The sequence below is a fragment of the Triticum dicoccoides genome, chromosome 6B (assembly GCF_002162155.2).
Source record: "Triticum dicoccoides isolate Atlit2015 ecotype Zavitan chromosome 6B, WEW_v2.0, whole genome shotgun sequence".
NCBI classification, from domain to species: domain Eukaryota; kingdom Viridiplantae; phylum Streptophyta; class Magnoliopsida; order Poales; family Poaceae; genus Triticum; species Triticum dicoccoides.
The window spans coordinates 209,949,779-209,969,895 of NC_041391.1; positions in this window are offsets into that span (position 1 = coordinate 209,949,779).

Genomic DNA, 20,117 nt, shown 5'->3' on the forward strand with positions numbered 1-20,117 from the left:
CATGTATGATCTCTAAACTAAGCAGATGGAATTCAATATTGTGCATATGATGTCTAAACTAAGCAATGCAAGACACCACATGCATCATATGAGAAATATAAACATTGCAACTTAAAGCATACACCTCAGGTGGGATATAGGACTGGTCATCTGTCTCTGAATCCTCTTCTGAGGAGCTCCCTCTAACCATCGAGATATATGCTTCAACAGGTACGATTGCCTGCTCCGAATACCTTGTTTTCACTCTAGATTTTCCATAACCGGCTCAAATGGCTGATACACATGAAGAGTAGTTCAATATACATAGATTGTCAACAAATGGAATATGTAATGAAAAAAAAGATGGCATGAGATAATTCACATATATGATGCCTGGCTACATGGCGGTGCATAATTCACATATATGATAACTGGCTGAAAAACATGGCATTGCAGAATTCACATATCTGATATAGAAAGCAAACAGGAGGCATTCACACAAAGCATGTCTAATCTAAGCAGATGGCATGGCAATGCAATACACCGTATGCATGATATGAGCAATATAACCCAGCCAAGTTATAGCATGCACCTCGGGGGGGGGGGGGATTTGACTGGTCATCTGTCTCTGAATCCTCCTCTGAGGAGCTATATGTAACCAGCAAGAAATCTGCATCGACAGGTAGCACTGACTGCTCAAAAGACCTTGTTTTCACTCCAGAGTTTCCGATGACTGACTCAAATGGCTGATGCACAGGAAGAGTAGATGAATGTATAAACATTGCTGACAACTGGAATACATTATGGAAAAAAAATATGGCACGATACAATTCACATATACGATGACTGGCTAAATAGGATGGCATTGCATGATTCACGTATATGATGCCTGGCTAAAGAAGATGGCATTGCATAATTCCCATATACTCCCTCTGTTCCTAAATATTTGTCTTCATAGAGATTTCAAATGGACTATCACATACGGATGTATATAGAGATATTTTAGAGTGTAGATTCACTCATTTTGTTCCATATGTAGTCACTTGTTGAAATCTCTAAAAAGACAAATATTTAGGAATGGTGGGAGTATGATATAGAAACCAAACAGGTGGCATTCACATAAAGCAAATCTAAACTAAGCTGATGACATATAAGATGTATAATGTAAGCAATGCGGGGCGCCATATGCATGATATGACCAACATCAACATGCCAGGTTTTAGCAAACACCTCAGGTGGTAAACACGCGTGGTCGGCTCCTTCTGAAGCCCCATATGAACAGTTATCTTCCTCTAGAATACAATCTGGAAATGCAGGAGGGGGGGGGGCACTTCGCCCACCATGGAGCGGCGTCTGCATGACATTATATTCCCACACAACGGTCTTCTCTTTTTCTCTACATGTTCAGTACGATTATGTACAATATCTGACATGCATAATAAAAAAATAGTTAGATTTGGTAAGGCCTAAGGGGTGCATGCAAAAATCAAGACTGATGGTAGCAAACGAGTGGATGGATACAAAACTAATGATAGCAGGTAGATTATAGCTTTAGTTTTAAAAATATAGACAATGGATCATCTATTGTTTGTTGCCCACCCAACATGAACCACATAGAAGACCCCAGATGAACCAGATAGTAGACAGATACTATTCGTTGTTGCCTTGATATGAGACCCACGAGCATTTCAACACTCAAGTATGAATGATAAAGTAGCAGGTAATAATAACTAATGTATAACGTAAGCAAACACGAAATATCGCGACCTCTCTTCCGGAACTGTGTAGTCCTCAGGTTCATCTGCTCAGTGGATGATGGTAATGCAGTTGGCATGGCTGCCGGCAACATGGAAGATGATCTGAGGCGGCGAAAGAAAGTCTGCAGGGGGGATCTCTACTGCAGTGAATGCTTCTATCGAGTGCACCTCAGGTGGGGTGGATGACGACACGGCAGGAGCAGGACATAACACACAAAGTTTTCTTTGACGCCTATCTGAAAATGAAGTAAATCTGCAAGGGCTCCTTAGAATTGGAGGATTCTATAAACGCAGGGACAGGAAAAACACATGAATAGGATAGGAATGCACGTGCAAAACAGAGCATTTGGAAACATAGGATTTCAGTCAACCTGGGTGTTTGGTTCACATGAATTGGAAGAACACGGGAATGGAGAAACATGGTCAAATTAAAGTAAAACCACATGAAAATGAAAAAAATAAGAATCTTATTCTGCCATTAATCCAATTAGTTCTGTTCTTCACGCATATTAATTTGAAAAGGACATCCAAGTGAATATTAAAATTCCTATGTTTTTTCTTCGAAAGAGACACCAAAGGGAAAAAATCCTCCAATTTTTCTTTGCTCCACTCCTTCTAACCAAATGCACGAATAGTAGTTCCATAGCAAAGGATCCCTGAGGGATCGACATGAATGCAGGGTAACAAAGTGATGCGATGAGTGTACAACCTCTTTGGCATAGCCTTGTGGACCTCAACATCATTGGGTTGGACGTGGAGGATGGTGATGCTGGTGTGACTGTCGAAGGCGGGGAAGAAGATCCGAGGCCTCTGGAAACGGCGCCGAGGGTACTGCTCCGCTGTGATGGATGGTTCCGTCATTGGAGCAGCTCCGGTGAGGTGTATGGTGGTGAGGCTGAAGCGGGACAAGACAGACAATGTTAATCTGAAGTGGGAGCCTAACATCATCTGCAATAGATGATGTAAAATACATCAACAGAAAGTGCTAGATGTAAAACGCATCAGCCGCGCCACGGCCGCTCCGAGAGATGCTGTAAGTACTGTTCACTCTGAACTTAACTGAAGAAACTGAACTTTGCAGTTGAAACTGAATTTTACTGTCAAACCTGATTGAACTAGTAGCAGAGCATTGCAATTGATGTTTAGGGCATTCCAGCACTAGTAGCAGAGAAGCAGTGATCTAAATTAGCAGACGCTCGAGCAAGGAAAGCACTAGCAGAGAGCAAGTCATGCAGTAGCACCATGAGCGAGTGCTAAAGCAGCAACTCTTGTAGCTGCCGGAGGTCGTGCAGCAGCAGCAGTAGTAGCGCAAGCGAGAGCAAGAGCAGGGCAGCAACATGAACGAAAGCAAGAGCAGTGCAGCAGCACAACCGACAGCAAGAACAGAGCCGCAGCGCGAGCGAGAGCCGGAGCAGCTGCAGCTAGTGCCGGTGTCGGAGTCGCCGCCGAGGAAGCAACAACATGGGGGAGAGACGTCGTGGATGATGTGGCCGGCGCCGGCGCCGTCAATGGAGACCCTCCATGGCTGCTCGGTATCGAGCACCGGCAGCCCTGTGAGATCGAATAAAAGATAAAATGCAGCAGTTAGTGCAGAACCTCCTTGGTAGCGCCGGCGCCGAGTTGGCCTCGGCTTCATCGGAGGAATTGGTGAGGGTGTTGTGGTTCCGGTGGGGCAGGTCAAGACGGCGGTGTGGGGATTGAGGTGGCGTGATAGACGAGGCGAACATCGGGGCAGCTCCTTGGAGGTGGAGGACGAGGCGGCTAATCCGGCGAGACAACGAGATCGATGATGAGATCGACGACGGATCCTCATCCGGTGCTGTGGATGAGGGACGGCGAGCTATTGCGGTGGACGATGTAGTCGAGGAAGAGTCTCTAGCTGGGCGGTGGTTGGGAGGCCGACGGAGGAGGGTGGGGTTTCGCGGGTTTTGGCGACCTTGGTGTACGAATGGGGGGTGAAGGGGAAGGGAGGGGGGAGCCAAGCATAGGGACGCGCTTGTCCGAAATGTAGGTTAAGTTACCAGCGTACCCCCACCGGTTTTGACACCGTGACGTGGAGCTTCATTTCTGGCTAAGGGGTAGAAGGGGGATTCCGCGTGTCTGGGCTGCGGGACCGATTTCAGATGAGGGAGGAGTTTTCGCGCAGGTCGAAATTTCGGGATAACAAGGCACGGTGCGGGTTGAAGAGGCGGGAGTTTCAAAGCAGGTGAGACAAAAGATACTCGAGCTTGAAAATTTCGGGATAACAAGGTGCAAATTCCTTGTTCGGCAGAACATACTTAACATGTAAAAAAATAATTAATACAAGACACAAGAGAGTCATGTCTCCTTTTACTATATTGCTATACATGCCATTGAAAAAACTACAAGAAAAATGTAAAAAAATCGGGAGAACAAGATTACCCTGTACAGTACCAAATCGATTCGCACTTCCCTCAACAACAACAAAAATAAATCAATTCCCACCAAAAGAAAGAGTAATGTCCCTTTTTATATGATTACAAATGACATGATCTCGAATTTCAGTTTTTGAATCCACGTTATGTTGAATTCAAATATATCGTTAGGCGACCTTGCAGTTTATAATTGATGTAGTCATACATTTTGATCTTCCATCATATACGAATATTTTACTCCACCATGTGAACATATATATTGTCGTCTACCATATGGACTAAAGTTGAATCAATTTTCCTTATTTCAATACAATTGTTGTCAAGTTATACAATCATTTAAATATTATCTTGATAACAAAAAACATGCATATAGCAGTAATCATATTTCACTATGAACTACATGTACCATACGATCTCCAATTCAAATATTTGTATCTGTTTTAGGTTGAACTCAAATCATAGTACATTATTGGTCTAGGTAGCGAGATGTTCGGGATAATCTAAACCCTCTTTTCATATGTATAATTTTTGGCTGAATTGAGACAAGTTTTGGTATAAGCTTCTTGCAAAACCGGTGATTCTCTCAACAAGCCTCGTGGTTCCGAGAGGGAATGTGTCACCTTTGTGTGCAAAATGATATACGCTGCCTTCCCCCTGATTTTCTTTACAGAGGCAACATAGAACTATATGAGTGCCCTGTTAAATTTTGGAATTATTTCGGGTTTGTTTGGCCTTTTTATACATTAATTGAGTTTCTGGACTTTAAATGTGCATAATCTAAATTTGAACTACATGCACATGCTCCGGTGCACCAAAGTTGGTTGAAAAATCACATGTCTATCCTTAATTCAATTTCTAGGTCCCATGGAAGAAATGAGAATGAAATTCAAACATCTGGGCATCGTGTCTCGGCCGAGAACATCGAGAAACTTAGATTTTAAATTCATGTAAATCCAAAACTCGCGTGGAAATCATGAAACTTGACATGGTGTCATGCGATGGCACTAACATGTTGTGGTAAAAAATTGGGCCGATTTGGAAGCTCGTGGTTCTAAGAGGGAACGCGCCACCTTTGAGTGTGAAACAATATACGCTGCCCCCCTGAGACATGAGTGCCCTGTTAAATTTTGGAATTATTCCGGGTTCGTTTGTCATTCTTTATACATTAATTGAGTTTCTGGTCATTTAATGTGCATAAGTGAAATTTGACCTACAAGCACATGCTCTCGTGCACCAAAGTTGGTTGAAAAATAACATCTGTGTCCTCGGGTGAATTTCTAGGTCCCATGCAAGAAATGAGAATAAAATTCAAACATCTGGGCATCGTGGCTCGGCCGAGAACATTGAGAAACTTGGTTTTAAAATTCTTGTAAATCCAAAACACGTCTGAAAATCATGAAACTTGGCATGGTGTCATGTCATGGTACTACCATGCTATCGTAAAAAATATTGGCCGAATAGGAACAGATTTTGGTATAAGCTTCTTGCAAACCGAAGCTTCTCTCAAGAAGGCTCGTGGTTCTGAGAGGGAACATGCCACCTTTGAGTGCGAAACGATATATCTTGTCCCCCTTGAGTTTATTTACAAAGGCAACATAGAACTACATGAGTGCCCTATTAAATTTTGGAATTATTTCGGGTTCATTTGTCCTTTTTATACATTAATTGAGTTTTTGGCCATTTAATGGGCATAATTCAAATTTGAACTACAAGCACATGCTCCCATGCACCAAAGTTGGTTGAAAAATCACATTTGTGTCCTCTGGTGAATTTCTAGGTGCCATGCAAGAAATGAGAATAAAATTCAAACATCTGGGCATCGTGACTCAGTCGAGAACATTGAGAAACTTGGTTTTAAAATCATGAAACTCGGCATGGTGTCATGTCATGGTAGTACCATGCTGTGGTAAAAAAATTGGACGAATAGGAACAAATTTTGGTACATGCCTCTTGCAAACCGGAGCTTCTCTCAAGAAGGCTCATGGTTCTGAGAGGGAACGTGTCACCTTTGTGTGCATAATTCAAATTTGAAATACAAGCACATGCTCCAGTGCACCAAAGTTGGTTGAAAAATCACATGTGTGTCCACGGGTAAATTCCTAGGTTTCATGCAAGAAATGGGAATGAAATTCAAAATTCTAGGCATTGTGGCTGGGCTGGAAACATTGAGAAACTTAGTTTTCTAATTCCTGTAAATCCAAAACACGCATGAAAATAATGAAACTTGGCTTGGTGCCATGACATGGCACCAACATGATGTGGTAATTTTGCAGTCCGATTTGCGAAGGCACACACATTAACAATCAACAAAGTCATTTTGGAACAAGTGTTGTCACGTTACAATGGGAAACACAAGTATTATTGAAACCGTGGGCGTTCCATTTACTACCATTTACGTGCCGCCATGCGTCCCCTTTTTTTATTAGCTAGGAGGCGCCATGCAGGGTAGCTATTTTAGTACGAGAGGCGTGCGATCAGACCCCTGCGCGTGCTTATCAGGAGGAGAGCCCTTTGACCTCCATCTGCCATCCACCTCTCTCCCAAGGTCTCCATTAATGGCGCCCGAGCCTCTGTTTAATGGCGTGACTATGTATCACTCGACTGAGATTTAAGAGAGAAAAAAGAAAATCTGACAGAACGGTTCTTGATGTAAGATCCGACGGACCTATATAGCATCTACTGCGACTTATAGCAAGACTGGTGAATATATAAGGAAGATTAATTGTCTTGCATAATTAGGAAGATAATTAAAAAAGCCACATGCAGCTACGCCCGAAATACACAAGGGAAAAAGAAGAAGGAAGACAAGGATCTGGCTCGCTGATCTCTACTTTCTTGATGCGTTGCTGCAGGCCGTGGGAACTAGTCTCCGCAGCGAGCGGCGATGAGCTCTTTCGTGTCCTCAAGATGCTGCTTGAGAAAATCCACAGATTCCTCCACTAGCCTTTGGCGCTCGATGCGGAGCATGTCATTCTTGTCCATAAGTGTCTTGATGATGACGCCGGTCCTCTTCAACAAGGCAGTGGTCTCCTCCTACAACTCCACACTTCCAACAATCTTAGCGCTCAGCAGGCTGCGCTCGGCCTGGAGCCTCTCACTGCCCTCCCTTAGTTGCCGGATGACGCCGGTAGCCTATTCAAACTAGGCTTTCATGTCGTCCCGCAACCTCACCCAGCCGGAGATCTGATCCATCTGGCTATGGACGATCGCATGCATGCGCCTGTAAGAGTCGTCGCCTGCCCGCAAGACATTTTCCTAGGCCGCCGCGGCGTGGCGGGACATCTCCTGCATTCGCGGTGCGGCGGGACATCTCTGCTGCTTCCGTAGCGTGGCTGAACCAGTCTGTCGGCGCGGCGGGACCTCCGTGCTACTTCGGCGGTGCGTCAGGACCTCTGTGCTGCTAGTTCCGCGCAGCGGGACATGTCGGGTGCTTTCCTAGTGAGGCGGGACATCTCTCGTGCTTCCGCTTCCATGCTCGCCTCTCCCTCGTGGCAATATCTCGACCCAGAACTCACACTGGCCATGGCAGACGCAAGGGAAGATGCTAAATGACTTGTTTGTTTTTGTGGATGAGGAGTTTGAGGAGGAATGTGCAGTCATCTTGGCATAGTAGTATTTATAAACGAGTACTAATACGCTCCTATGTGGGAAACCGTTTAGGTTGTGATCGATGTGAACAGGTTTGCAATTCAATATAACATGGTACTAATACGCTCCTAAGTGGCAAACCGTTTAGGTTGTGATCGGTGTGAACAGGTTTGCAATTAAATGTAGCATGGAGTAATTTGGAATGTGACGAGACGCAAGCTCAAAATTTATTGATGGTTCCTGTTTCGAAGTGCGGCCCTATTCCCGGATGGCGTTACGTGGGCACGTGTTCTCGGTCGTGGTGTAGCATATGCCATGGTAGTTCTTTTTCTACTACTGTGTATGTGCAATAACTGGCACCGTTGTATACATATCTTACAGTTAATGGGGCGTTCGACAGGAATAGCCATGTGGCGAGCTATAGGCTAGTCTTTTTTTCAGACGCATTAAACCTATCTCTCGGGACTTCTCGCACGCATCATCGTGCCACCCATAAAAACTTGTACTCTGAGTTTAGTATGTTATACAGGAAGAGAAGAGGTGCACGCACGCACTCATCCTCTCACACATGCGTCTGTTTTTTCTCGAAAAGGAGGATCATGACCCCCGGCCTCTGCATCTGGGAGTCACACACACATCTGTAGCTACGAATTGTAGTGTTCCCAACCATCCGATTGGCTCTATCATGGATGTACCTATATACTAAAACATGTCTAGATACATCTATATTTTGACAAATGGAAGGCATGTATTGTGGAACAGAGGGAGTGCTTGTCATCAAAATGGATAAAAAGGGACATATCTTGAACTAAAATACGTCTACATACATCTCCTTTTATCCATTTTGATGATAAGTAGTACTTCTTACCCAAAGGAACTTTATATCCAACAGACACAAAATATCCGTTCGACTGTTGAAATTACTAATCTGATGTCAAAGTAATTGCTGCATCACCACCAAAACCCACCATTTCTTAAGCCAAAGTAGACCGAGGTAATCCCTATATTAGCATATTACTAAGATAAATAGAAGGCACTGTAGAAACATTTAGGACGTGAGCTTGTCAATCTGAATGTGGAGGGACACCAGCTTAGCCCCGTCCAGCAGCTTGGGCGGAACTATCAAGAAGGTCAGCTCCTGCACGGCGATGTCGTCGGGATCCTTGCTGCTTGTCACCTCCATTTCCACCTTGACGGCGTCGGTCGTGCCTTTGGGCTCCCCTGGCGGGCCATTCACCCACAGCTTGGCCACGTAGTGCGGTAGTGGGGATGCCCCCGCTCTGATGCAGACGAACGACACGGTGATAGGCGCACCGCTGTCGAGCACGCCGCTGCCGTACTCGATCCTGTGCATGGGCATGGTATGCGCGGTGCTGATGTGGTGGTAGAGCGCCGGCGGCGGGCATTCGTAGCCACAGACGGGCACGGGGAATTTGCAGGGCGCGAGCGGACACACACTCTGGTGATCAGCGAGCCTGTGGTAAGTGACGTAGAGCCCACAGCCTTCGTGCGGGCACTCCACGCTCACCGACGAAAGGATGGCGTCCACCACCGTGTTCTGCATGTCGAAGCCACAACCACGCTCGCACTTCTCGCACTGCCGCTTGTTCCCGGGGCGCTCGACGCGGCAGTCCGCGCAGGCCAGGTGCCCTCCCTTGCACTGCAGAAATCAATCAAACAACACATCAATCAAGAAGCTTGCACCTTGCTCAATCAGCCGAACGGATGAGGTGTATTCGAACCTCATATACTGGAGGCGTCAAGGGGCGGTGGCACGAGGGGCAGTGGATCACGGTGAGGTCCATCGAGACCTTAGAGAGCTCCATCGTCGGGTCCTGTTCTTTCTGCGTGATCTTGCCCTCCTCGTGCGCAACCATCTCTCGCTTGGGCCAGGGCATTAGAAAGCTTTACCATCACATGTTTTATACTACTTCAAGGTGCATTAAATCAACACATGCAAGTATCAAAAGGAGAGTCATGGCATGCATGCATGCGTTGTAATTAATGCATCGGTAAACGGAAATTATTGAAATATATCGAGTGCAGTGCTTTGATGTGTCGCGTCAACTCGTACATCAACGAGAAGTTTGATTATCCTCTCCCTCGCGGTCTTAACTGCACCAGCCTTTGGTTGTATGAGAGGTTGGCCACCCACCTGTCAGGCCCACCTGACATACACGCAAAGGCAGGAGCGTCCCTCCCTCGCCCATGAGCGTGGTGGCTGGCAAGACTAGGAGAAGCTTTTGCTACACGCTCTCCCTCCCGCATGCGGTGGACATGCAATAGTTCAATCAGTGTCAGATGGACAGAAGCGTATTGTAGTACTCCTCCAGTGCAGTAGTACTCCATCATTGTTCGACTACCCAAAGAGGCGAAGAGCCAAGTGCAACCGGGACGCTTGTGTGGCAGTTTCATGTGTAGAGTACTAGGATAGTGTGTACCATGCCTGTAACCTTAAAATCGTTGGGGTCGCTCCATGCTATGTGGCCGTCTCGAAGTTTTTTTAAGAAAATTAAAATAGTCTTCTGGCCCTACCTGTCACCCTGGTGATTGTAGTTTGCACGCTCATCTAGTCAAGATGGGAATATATTTTTTAATTTGCGGTGGGTAAATGTTAGAGGTTGCAGCAAAAATATTGTACACTATGGGTCTAACAGCCATGTTTAGAGGCAAGCATGTGGGGCTAGTGCTATGATGTGTCGCATCAACTCGTACAACGAGGAGAAGCTTGATTTTACTACTACACGCCTTCTCCCTCGCCCATGCCCGCGGTTGCTCACAAACGAGGACAGGCTACTACAACAAGCTATCTCTCCCGCTCGCGGGGGACGGACATGCAGCAGTGGATTCGACAATATAGAAGCAGTAGTAGTAACATCATTGTTCGTCTTCTCGAAGAGGCGAAGAGCCAAGCGCAACCCAAACATGGTAGTTGCGAACATTGGAGCACGAATATAGCCAGGCTCTTGCATGAGACAAAATTGCTATGTGAGCCCACTATTGTACTACTCCCTCCATTCCTAAATATTTGTCTTTTCAGAGATTCAAATAGACTACTGCATACGAATGTATATAGACATATTTTAGAATGTAGATTCACTCATTTTGCTCTGTATGTAGTCACTTGTTGAAATCTCTAGAAAGACAAATATTTAGGAACGGAGGGAGTAGTGCGTACTACTACTTGCTAGTATAGCCCTGTAAACCAGAAAGGAGTATTGCCTTTCTAGAGATTTCAACAAGTGACGAGACTACACCGAGACAGAGTACATATGGAGCAAAAATAAGTGAATCTGCACCGTAAATAAATACGTACTTCTCTCATTTTCCTCTTCGAGGTGCACAATATTGAGTAGACTGACTAGTCTCTTTTTGACACGCATTTACGTTTTTTGACACAGTATAGATGCAAGCGCTCATATACACGCGCATACACTCACCCATATGAACGCACACATGCATGACACCGTCATCTCGAAATTTATGAAGTCACCATAGGCACCTCATCGTCGACGGGAACGTCTCCTGACACGCGATAGACGCGATTGGCAGTCGCCTCCATAGGTGCTTGAATGCCAAGGAGGGAGAGGGTAGCGGTTCCCGAGACGTTGAACGGTCAATGATGCATCCTCAATTACATGCAGAGGGAATTAATTGGAGAAGCAGAATAGAGCCAGCATGATGTGAATGCAATAGAGTTTGGACTCTCATATAAAGGCGCCCCACCACTCCAATCCATCTACACCTAAGTCTCTACGCAGCACTGCTCACTCCAATCCAAGACCAAGTGACTAGAAGCCACAAGCACCTATGGAGGCGATGGAAGCGAGCGGCAGTCGGTTGTGCCAAATCATCCAAGGTGCCGGCTTGCGGCCCCGCACCACACAGCATTTCCAGTCGGTGCTGGCGACTGCTGGCATCCTAGCCCTCGCCAATGCCAACTTCGCCTCTCGCATGGACAACATGATGGTCAACTCCATCCGCAAGTTCACCGCCGTTAAGAAGCGCGCGAACGACCTTGCCGTACTGCTCCAGCCCGCGCACCCAGGCTCCTCATTGCCTGCCACCCTCATCGGCCTCCATGGCGACCAACTCTTTCAACACCTGGTGGCCCTGCAGGTGCCAGAGGTCACGATGAAGAATGTGCACCTCGAGGCCGCGCTCGCCGCGCAGGGCCTCGCCATGCAAGAAACAGTCGACCTGCACATCCACGTCTACGAGGAAATCGTCTACATAGGCCACTACAAGGTAAGCGAGGAGAGAAAGACGTTGGCCTTCTTCAAGCGACTGGAATCTTTGGACACCATTGTTCAGAAGCACGTCGACCTGGCTACAAAAGCCGCTGCTACTTAGGCGTCGTTCGGTGGGCCGGTGCCCTGAGTCGAGGAGGTGGACGTCATTGTTGGATGCATCTCTTTTTCTTTCCTCCTGTAACCAGCACTACATCACCTGGTGGCCTTAATGTTTCATTAGTATAGTACTCCCTCCGTTCCCAAATATAAGTCCTTCTAAAGATTCTAGCAAGTGACTACTACATACGAAGCAAAATGAGTGAATCTACACTCTAAACTATGTCTACATACATCTGTATGTTGTATTCGATTTGAAATAGTATCTAAAAAGGCTTATATTTAGGAACGGAGGGAGTATATGGCATTTTTATTCCAGTCGTAACATTTTCACTGTGAGGTGCCTGCCCACCAGGCATCGGCCGAGTTTTGAATTAGAAGAGAGAAACGAGGGAGGAGAGTTAGCTGTAGCACGGATGCTGTTGTCAGATGGTACACGTGTTGATAGAATAGGAGTACTGAGCACTCGTACCTCTTTTTTTTGAGGGAAAAATTAGTCGTATGTCTAGTACCACTAGTTGGGTGCGTGCAACCTATAGTTGTCATCACTTTAGGTCTCCTTTTTGAACCACAGCTACGCTTCATAGTACATATTTTTTCACGCATATTTCCTCCTATATGTACTCCTAGGCTATTTCCACGTGCTCCCATTTGCCGACATGTGGGACTCAGAGCATCTGCGTCATAGTGCATGCACGACTCAGAGCATATGCCGGGGTACTTTACATTTCAGACCTCACGAATTACACGCAAACCCCCCGCAGAAGAATAAATAAATAAATAAATTACTACATGAAACCGGATTATTTTCGTAGAAACCGGAGCAGGTTCATTAAAATTTGGACATAACACGTTTATAAAAAATGACCGGACCTAAACCAGTCTAAGGGCCTCTTTGATTTTTCCCGCAAAAAAAGGGACTCTTTGATTCGCAGGATACTAAAAACATAGGAATGGGGAAAGTATGATGGCGATGAACCAAGACGAGGAGAACTCTAACTCAGTTAGAGGTTAGAGTTAACCCTAAACTAACTCTAAACCAAAGAGGTGTATGGATGGCAGGGTTAGATTGACAATAAATGCTCTTTCTCAATCATTTGACTACTTTGGACCCTATTTCCTGCCGGATTTGGTGTGGCCGGCTCTTGTGTGACTGGCTCTTGTGTGGCCTCCTCCCGCTCACAATTGACATAAACGAACCATCTTTACAAATCAAGCATTCAAAACATGATAATTTTTACTTTGTCCATACAAATGAGATATCCCACTTAAACATACAAGTCGTCAATCAAGCTTCACAAAACAAAACACTCCATGAATCAAAGCATGAGCTAACTCATCAAAGAAGTCATTCATGATAGGGAGGGAGCCCGGAGCCCCTCATGCACCGAGGGAGGAGCTTGCCATCGTCGCTCTGGAGGAAGGCTCTATAGAGCCCAAGCCCCGGGAACCCCTCCGACGCTGGCCCTTGCGAGTTGAGGTCAACACCGGCATGGGTAGCAGGGCCGCTTGCCGCCAACTGGGAACTAAATCTTTGGGCCTCTAGAAATAATGCAAGCCTGAAACTAAAATACCTAGAAAGGTGAACTGAATCTTTGGGCCTCTAGAAATAATGCAAGCCTGAAACTGAAATACCTAGAAAGGTGAACTGAATCTTTGGGCCTCTAGAAATAATGCAAGCCTAAAACTGACATACCTAGAAAGGTGAACTGAATCTTTGGGCCTCTAGAAAGATTTATTACCTCCTCAAGCAGCATCAAATAATTCCATGCGTGCACCACAAATCTATACCAAGTTTGATCAGAATCTACTTTCCCAAATCAGAATTAGCGCTAGAGCGAGCAAGATCAATGATATGGCTGTGAGACAGAGAAGGAACAAACAAACTTACCCCTCTTGAAACCTCCTTGGTAGATGTGCCGCTGCCGCGCACGACAAAGGGAGAAAAACGACTGGTGAAGGGGGAGCGGGGCGACCTTCCAAGGCCGGAGGGAGAGGGCGGCTGGAGTAGGACGGCGGAGGCCGGAATGAGAGGGCAGCCGGAGGATAGAGAGGGCGAGCGGCGCTGGGCGGGCTGCCCTATGGGGAACAGAGAGGAGTCGTGCGAGAGGGGGGGATCTGGTGCGGGCAGGGGAGATTTTTTTAGTTCTCTTTTAGTGGGCCCGAGGATAACTAACCCAAATAGAACCTCTTCACCGGGCTAGTTTTTTTAGTTGGGTTTGAGCAAACTAGCTCAAACTAACCCCTGTTGTTTCAATAATTTGAGGCTATTTCAACCCAAACTAGCTCTAACTCAGGGATCCAAACAAAGAGGAGTAGTACTGTACATGGTACAGTGTGGACCGTAGCACATTGTTTTTTATGGCCATATCAGCACATTGTTTTCTACTGCTGGTTCACTGGGCTACCGTGGTTCGCACTACTGGTTCACTGGGCTGCCGTGGTTCGCACTCCTCTGACCTGAGCAGTAGTAGTATATACGCATTATTCTTTGCTCCTTCTTACTACTACGTAGTACTTCGCCGACATGTGGGAGAGCCAGCATCCGTGTCGACGTGTCAAGCACCAGATTAGAGTGCGGAACGGAAGGGGGGTATCACCCCGGTCAGAGCGCCAGTGATTCATGACTATAGTGAGTGGTCATATCACAAGTCTTTCCAGCAGTAACACACCGTCAAATTGCACAGCCTGACCTTTCTAGCAGTATGTTTTAGAATGCGCCACTCGCTCACCCTCCTCGCCTCTCTGTCAAACCGCCTACCCGAAAACTGCCGCGCGTACTGCCCGGGAAAAGCCCCGCCCTCAAATTTTAACTACGCGAAAATAGTTCGAGCTTCTTCGTTCTATATAAATACTTACTGTATGTTTATTCACCCGTGGGGTTGTTCAATGAATGGAGGGGCGGGGAGCACAAGTGAACAATACTAGTACTACTAGTAGTAAGTAGGAGTCGTACAGTAGTCATCTTAAATAAAGAGTTTCTTTTCTTTAATGCCACATACAAAAATTGAAACGCTTGTTGTTGAGAGAAAAAGATAATCACTCCACTATATATGTACACTGGGCCTGAGCGCTTGCTTTACTAGGGTTGCTCTCTTCATTCTCTCATCCTCTCCAGATCTAAACAAGACAGCGGTAGCGACATTTTCTCTTTGCTCACCGCTGGTCACAGATCCGGCCGGATCCCTTCGGCCGGTGTGTGTAGAGGACTAAAAGGTGCATCTTTCACGTGGTCATCGCCGCCGAGGGAGGAAACCCACAGCTGCCGGCGGGGCCCGATCCTCTGCCCGTGCCGTTCTCTCCGACACATCACCGGCTCGGGAGGTCCTCCGACCCTTCTTCCTCCCTGCCGTATTGTGCGCAGATCAGACCTGCTGCCGCTGACATCCCGACGAATCACAGGTACAAGTTCTTCGAAAACGGCCTTGCTCTACTTCCCCAACTCCCAACGTGTCTGCATGTGCATCTTTTTCTACTTCCATCAGCTCTTCCAAATCCACCTAAATTTTTAGTATTATTAGAGGTAAAGCTACTTCATGCATTCAAATGTAGGACTTGGTTCAAACATCGAAGGAAGGGGGAAAGTCGTAGCATGAATCTAGGACTTGATTCAAAGAGGAAATAATAGGGGGAAAGTAGTAGAGACCGGGTACCCAAGCGGTCTCTTGGTTGACAAGGGAAATAATAGGAAAACTCAGTACAAACTGGATAAGGAATAGATCTATTATTGGTTGAAAAATGGATAGAAAGTGGCGGCTGGTGGACAAGTCAACAGAGTATGTCCAGGATTAGATTTACTGCCCTCACATAGTAAAAGGTCTCCATGATTAGATTTGCTACCCTCACATAGTAAAAGGTCTCCAGGATTAGATTTTCTGCCCTCACATAGTAAAAGTTCTCCAGGATTAGATTTGCTGCCCTCACATAGTAAAAGTTCTCCAGGATTAGATTTGCTACCCTCACAGAGGATGAACAAACTCGGCATCACCACTTTATGCCTCTTTGTAGGTACATTGTGCTGACGGGTCCACTGTCGCATGTCCTTATACCAACCTTTTGCTGTTTTTAATGTAAAGGTGCATGTAAAATGAAGCGATCACACTGTTACTTTAAGGACATGTCTAACTAGTGTTATTGTTAATCTAATGCCTCCAGTGATATGATGCAATTAAACTATGTTAACAAATGGTACTCCTGCTGTTTTCCCAAGTATGATAAGTAAGTTGCTTCTTTACACTGCTAAGTGACCTGGTGTCCTCATGGTCCCATGTCCTTAAATCAACTCTTTAGCTGTTGTTGATTTATTGTATCTGGTAAACAAGCAATGCCACAATTAAACTAATCCCATATTTGACGAATGTCATAGTTGATCGTAATGCTTCCGATAACATGAAGCATTAATTACATTTTAAAATTTCTACTATCCTTGCGTGATTGCCATGAACATAATTAAGATGCTTCTTTTCATTTCATGTATGTTTCATATATTCTTATTAACCAGCAACTGTTTATTTCTATTTTTTTGTGCAGATAGAGATATCCATTTCACCTTGTTGCTATTGTGGCCTTTTGGTGAACTACACAAAACACTTTTTTTGGAATGAGTGTGTTGTGCAGTTCATCTAAAATGTCACATGGGAAACATCTCTCAATTTTGGTGGAACTGCACAAAATGGTGACTAGAGTTCCCAAAATCTCCGTCCAATTCTATTGGTAATCTCGTGCAACATTTTATTAGCCTTTGCAAGATGAGTCGTCACTGTCACCATAATAGCACTTTATTTTAGTGGAACTGCACAAAAGGATAATCAAATTATAGTTACACCTTACATGAGCAGGACAGCCAACCTTAATGTTGCTCAATTTTAGTGCAACTACTAAAGAAGAACCTGCCAGCTCACGAGAGCAAGTACTTCTTGCTAGCTGAATGATGCAATCTTTGCTTCATTTCAGGTGAACTGCAGAAAAGGCGCACGAATTGAATCATGGATCTGGAGGTTGACCTCATCCGAGTGGAGTTGCAGGTTCACCAGATCGAGTCATGGCGGCATAGGGCCCCTCACACCGGTCAGTACTATCCTTTATCAACATGATTGTGCTTTGTCATGCTATGCCAACATTGTATTTTTTAAATAAAGCTATTATATTGCAATCTTTTCTCGTTTTGGAAATAAAGTTTGCTTCAACTAGTGCCACTATTATAGTAATTTCAAGGGATGCGTCAAAGAATGACGCATCACGAACATCGATAGAATTGGTGGCCAAAAGAAAAGGCCAATGTTTGTACAACCATCTCTACGGCTGCTAGAGTCCTAAACCCATGCTCTTTCTTATCTGTGCAAACATGAATACTCTACTACAGAAGTTGTGATGGTCAAGAGCATTCGCCAAGTTCTTGGGTTGTATGACACAGCTAGCCAAGATGGATTTAATCCTGATATTCACTTTATCAAAAGGCTCTAATGGGTTGGTTCTGAATCTTGCAAGGTGGGAATCAATTAGATGTGTAGGCATCTTTTTTTGTACTTATTATTTGAATCTTATTTGTTGGTTCTGAATCTTGGAAGCTGGGAACCAATGAGATGTGTAGGCATATTTTTTGTACTTATTATTTGAATCTTATTTGTTGGTTTTGAATCTTGCAAGCTGGGAAACACGACATGATGATGCAGAGGATAGCAACCATAACAAACTGTTCATACTTGGTTGTATTGTCTGTGTGAAAGTGCGGCAAATGTGCTGATCATGTGCGTCCTGAGAATAATAATTCTAATTGTTGTGCATGTTGATCCTATGGCACTAATAGAAGGAGCCAATGCATTGCTTGTTTTAAGAATACATTTTAACTAAAGTTAATTAAATTTAAGTAAACTGACCACTAACACTTGTTAGTACAGTACCAATACAGACTCGCTCGTGAACTGACGTGTGTGGACGGAATAGGTTTCTAATGGAGGCATTTGAATGCGCCGAGGGTGCATATTCTGTAGGGCGTGCAGTGGGTGAGGGAGGGGTCATAACTGTTGTCGCCTATACACACTCAGTTTACTGTTGAATCCAGTTCCCCAAGAGCTAAAAAACGAACTGCTGCTGTCGTCTACTCACTCGTTCACTTGAAGAGACTCCAATGGCGATCCGAGGGGTGAGCCTGCTGGATATGGACTTCAGCAAGGAGTTCACCTTTGAGTTCTCCGTTCAGTCCCATGGTGGCACCAAGTTGAATGTAATGTACACCAACGATCCAGACTCGATGAAGCTCTGCCTCGCCGAGTTCAAGCAGTACCTATAGGAAAAGAAAGCACAAGGTCGCAGGACTAGACCTTGTGCCCATCCATTCATCTCCTGACAGGGACCAGGGGATCGCGGTCGCCCAGGTATGCATGTGGGACAAGGTTCTCGTCTACCACTGCTGTAGGGCCATCAGAGGTTCTGGAGCATTCGCCCGTTTCATCGGCAGCACCAACTGCACCTTCGCTACGGTGGAGAGAAGGAAGAACACAACGATTCGGCCATGTGGTGCAGCAAGCTTGTCGACATCCAGAAGCAATACAAGATCATCAGCAATGGGTAGGAGAAGGACTCCGTGGTTGACCTCGCCAAGACCATCATCAACCCCTGCTACGCCAACATGAAAGAAGACAACGATACCAAGGAGCTCCACCGGCCACCCTGCATCCAAAAAAGTCAACCCTCGTACTCCCCTTCGCCTGCGTCTTCCCCCGCACCGGTTTGTTCGGTCCACGGTCTCAATGTCATCCTCCACCTTGGTGCTGTCGGTGTGGCGTCGCCGTCTGTCGTTCCCAACATGGTGAGCAAAATAAGAGGAATCGGGAGACAACTGTTCGTCGAGAGGCCGACAGTCCCGAGCCCACCAGGTCCATGGCCTAGGTTTTGTTGTTTAACACGGGCAGCCCACGAGGACGGGCCGTCGACCCGTTGGCTGCGCAGCTTGAGGTTGCTGCCAGCCCACCCGACTTCAAGTCCCATCTTGGACGTGTGGTGCTCGCGGAGTTTCTCCTATAAAAAAATGCCAACGAGGGTTGGCCCTTGGGTTGGTCTCATTTTTTTAACATGGGCAGCCCACGACATGTTTCAACGTTTTTTGGATCTAGCGGCCTTTGGGCCTCTCAATCTAGCTTGTCTATAACATCAGCAACCCAAGTTATGTTTGTTTTTTCGAGATGACGCACAGCTCACTTCTTACTCTTTCTTTTGTGATGTAAACTGAGTTTTCTCTCTGTACATTTCCCTAGAACCAACTCAACTGTCCCACATCTAGCCTAAAAAATAATAATACCCCACGTCCTATTAACTCATCAAATTAAAATGATATTTGATTTCGTAAATTGAAAGTTCTTACAAAATAGTAATAATAATTGTTTATATATAACTTGGCAAGTTAACTCCTAGTGATTACGTACATAAGCTTGCAAAGATTTTACTGGCCAATGGAGTAATAAGTGTGCAATCATGTGTTTATGTTTTTATAACATTTCTCCATCCAGCCCAACATGATATTTTCACCCAGCCCAGCAAGTCGTGGATTTCGAGAAAAATGCACATGGGCTTTAAATTCTACCATATATATAAACGGGCTGCATAGATGCTACATCATTGTTTCACCCAGCCCACCAAATGGACTAAAAAACAAATGAACTGGCTGACATGTGAGCCAGTAGGTCGAAGCCTAAGCAAGGCGTTGGATTTACATCCAACGACCGACATTCTTCTTCAATCTCTCGTCTTCTTCCGACGGTGCTGCCGGGACCGCTTGCTCCAGCGTCCGGCGTCCAGCGGCGTTGTTTTGCACGCCTCGCAACAAAACGCGACCCTACCGATGGCCAGGCCATCCCTCCACTCTGCACCTCCTGTTATTCTCTGCCGAGTGTCACTACTAGGGAAAAGCCTATACACAGAATCTTACCAGCAGCGCTCCTCAAAATACCACACTACTGCTATTTAGCAGCAGCGCGTTTAACCAAAACGTGCTGCTGACAGGAAAATAGCAGTAGCGCGTCCACCACAAACCGCGCTACTGCTATAATTGC